Raw genomic sequence first — 3,998 nt, forward strand, 5'->3', positions numbered from 1 at the left:
CCTTAGTGAAACCATGTTGACTATCCAATAAAATTCTAAACTTTCTTAAATGACTTTGCAAAGCATATTTTAACAGGCTTTCCAAAACTTTTCCCACAACTGATGTAAGACAAATTGGTCTATAATAACTGGGATTATTGTTATCACCTCCCTTGAAAAGATGGGTTAATTAGCTAACTTCCAATCCTCTGGTACCTACCCATTATTCAAGAACTGACGAAAAATAGTAGTAAGTGGCTCACATATCCAGTCTTTAAACTCCTTCAAAACCCTTGGGGAAATGTAATCTGTCCCAGGAGTCTTATCTTTTTTTAAACTTCCCAATGTTTTCTTAACCAATTCAGAATTAATGCAGTCATCTTGTTTGATCTCGTTTCCATTTATCAACTGTTCAAGATGTGGAATAGTGCTTAAAGCTTCATCAGTAAAAACCGCTGAAAACAAATTTATAATGCCATGGCGGCATAATAACTGCTATTGCAGAGCTTGTTATTAATTGCTGAAGTTTATATACTGTTCTATCCACATCTTGGACTCTTTGTTTATTTAATTTAAAAAAAGCTTCTTAGTTTGAGGGACGGTATTTTGAACTACTAGAAAAACTTATGAACTAGAAGAAGAATTGGTCACCAGAGAGAGTTGTTTATCTGAGAGAGTTATTGGGGAAAAGAAAAGTGGTTAATGACTGAGGTAAGAGTTGGTCAGAGGAGATGATTTATAAGTAGAAAGGATTGTTAAAGGCATCTAAAGAAATAGCTATAATAACTTAATTCTGTCAGGGAAATGACCAAAAGTTAATTGTGTGAATGAAATTATAGAGTCAGTTCAAGGACAACAGTGGGGCTACTGGTTCATCTAGGCCATTCCATTTACTGTACTATTGAGCAGAGTTTGACAACAAATAGTAACTGCTGAATAAATCAGTTTAGGATGGTTAGTGCCAGTAGGTATAATGGCTAATACATTGACAGCTTACCAAACTGAAAATGATAGTTAGGAGTTCGAAAACACAGTAATATGGGCTTTGTAGCCCTTATTTCCAACTTACCAAGTGATTTTTCTGCAAGACAAAATGTCCACCTGCGATTACAAACATGATAGGTATTACTTGAAAATACGTGTTGCCCCCCAGTAGCACAGCGGTATGTCTGTGGACTTACAACGCTAGAATCCGGGTTTCGATACCCGTGATGGGCAGAGCACAGATAGCCCATTGTGTAGCTTTGTGCTTAATTTCAAACAAACAAAATACGTGTTATTGTTGTTAATAATCATGACAAAGTGTTTCAATTTTGAAACACTTTCATTGAAATGTTTGTTAGCGTAACGAATTTTTTATTACATATTGTTGCGTCAGCGAGTCACATAACCACCGTGACGCAACGTTTCTAGAACTATCATGTACTTTGGTGAATGTTCAAGTTCTTACTAGAAATAGGGTACGCTGGTATATAAAAGAGGGGAAGGTAATGTGTGTATAGTCAGTGTGTAATTGATCTGCGGTCAGAATCAGAAGTATTATTGACGTTCGTTGATATAGCGCGATTGTTGAAGTTGAGTGTATCGGTTAAATTATATTCGGAAAGAATAAACCAGTTTTATTAAGTAAAGACTTGTGTCGCTTAAGTTTCGTCGGAACGAAGTTACGGAAAATTAATTAACACACGGAGACGTAACAATATATTTATTTTAATATCAACGTTCGTTTAGATTAAGTTTATATTTTAAAACATGCGTAGCTTATAGTGTTAAATATGTATTGTGAAACTCCCGCCTATTCTCCAAAGTTGTAGAAGATTCTCGTGAGTAAGAATCAACAATATATGTATATACCTAAACTCTTAAATGTAGTTCAGTATTGTTATGTTAAACTGAAATTTCTAGAAAGCCTCCATTCGGCTATAAATATAACCAACGCGCCGCGCCAAAGGAGAGTATCTATTAATAGTTCGATATAGTTAGTGTGCCATAAAACGTCGGAAGCTATAACTGTGATTGTTATAGCGCTTACCAGTCTGAAAACTTCAGATATTTGACCAGGAACCTTCACAAAGTTCGAACATTACAAATCGTTTAACTTCAGTGAATTCACATCGACATTAATATTTTTACTAAAACATTACCTAACGTCATCGTAGAAACTCAAGCCCTAATAGGCGTACGAACAGTGAAGACTACAGGGCTAGCTAGCTTGCTGTTAAGCATATCGTACCTACATCAACTCGTAATTAATTCGCTCATCGTGTACCCTTGATAAGATATCAAGGAAGTTCCAGACTAGAAAGAATACTTTATATAGTTTGTAAGTTTGTGAAACTTGTGTTTTTAAATCATTGTTTGTAATAACTATTTGTAATTACTGTTATTGTAAATTGTATTGTTGTATTTCTGTTAAAAAAGAAAACTGTATGTATCAATCTTGTTGGAAAATATCATAAACTGACTATATATCGGCTTTTACTTAACTACTAAATCCAGAGCACAATTTAACTACTAAATTTAAATTTATCAGTTAACTCAATTTCAGACCTTTCGAAATTCTAATACATAACATTAGGTAACGAATGTCATGGAATAATAAGAGTAACAATGAGAATCACGCTGTATTCGATGGAAAACACAGTTTTCACTTGTGGTTTTTATTAGTAGTGCAATATATTTCGATTGTTGTGAATCAAAATGTTCGAGTAGGTGAAATTATTAGCAGTATATTGTTACGACAGCAGAAGTCACGTGACGCTGGTAACACGTCATGAGATTCTCGAAGGATCTTCACGTTTCATGGCATCTCTAGTCTGTTCTAGGCACCCTCGTTTTTTAGAATATAAGCCCGGAAAATAAAGTGGAGAAGAGGAATTGGATAGATAGAGAGATTGAAGATAGAGATAATCGAGTCAAGCCGTAAGTAAAGTGTGTGAATCCCTGTGAATTATAGCGTGTTTTTATAAAATTAGTTAAGTTTAAAGTGTTGGCGGAAATTCTGTGTATTACAAAGTTGTATCAAGAAAGAATAAACTAGTTTTAATTAAGAAAGGACTTGTATCGCTTAAGTTCCTCAGAAAGAATTTATACTGGAAATTAACAAACGAGCAGAGACGTAACAATATAAATCCACAAACAATAGCTTAAATGTCATAACAAATATGAACTTGATGTATCCAGTGTTTTATTTAGTGGTTATAGCACACATTTTTCTGAATATTTTCTTAACATTGTTTCATTACAAGAAGCAGCTTAAGACGCATGGAAATGCAAGTTGTAGGTTTACTGGGAGAGACATAAACTTACACCCAAGTGGTAAAACTTTGTAAATCACACTCTTGCTAGTGCTAAACGTGTATCTGAAAGAAATATTCCAAGGAGAGACAATGAAAACAATGGTGAATACTAATGGTCAGAATTAAACGCTAGTTTTAATAAAGAGAGGTAGTAAAAATAGCAAATGAAGACAGCACAGCTAAAGAAAATGATGATTAGAGGAGATTAAATGGGCTTGTTGATTGAATAGCTCATAGGCAACAGTAATACATGTTCTATGAGAGATTGGAGTATGAACACATTGAATCCCATAGAAGTATCCTTAATCAAGGTTATCTTGATGTTGCTCAGCCTCTAAAGGATATTTTTAGAGGGGAGTTTCAGTCACAAACAATTATGGACTATCTCTAATCTACATACCTGGCTGACCTTTTGACCAAACAAAATTTCCATCAATCTAGCATCTTTAATATGGACTTTTACTACAAGAAATAAAATTATTGAATGCTTCTGGACCTTGTTCTCCAACTAGCTAATGGTATTCCATTCACTTGTGTGACGAGGTCTCCATCATACTAGCGTTGAAAGTTTTGTCCTGACCAAAGAGTGACATACCCAAGAGTTTCAGCATACACGAGAAAAAATTAGGATTTTCAGCCTCTTCAGTGTAGTAATAATGGTGACGACTTTCTAAAAAGTAAAAGGCCCGGCATGGCCAGGTGGTTAAGGCGCTCGACTCG

The sequence above is a fragment of the Limulus polyphemus genome, unplaced genomic scaffold (assembly GCF_000517525.1).
Source record: "Limulus polyphemus unplaced genomic scaffold, Limulus_polyphemus-2.1.2 Scaffold1149, whole genome shotgun sequence".
NCBI classification, from domain to species: domain Eukaryota; kingdom Metazoa; phylum Arthropoda; class Merostomata; order Xiphosura; family Limulidae; genus Limulus; species Limulus polyphemus.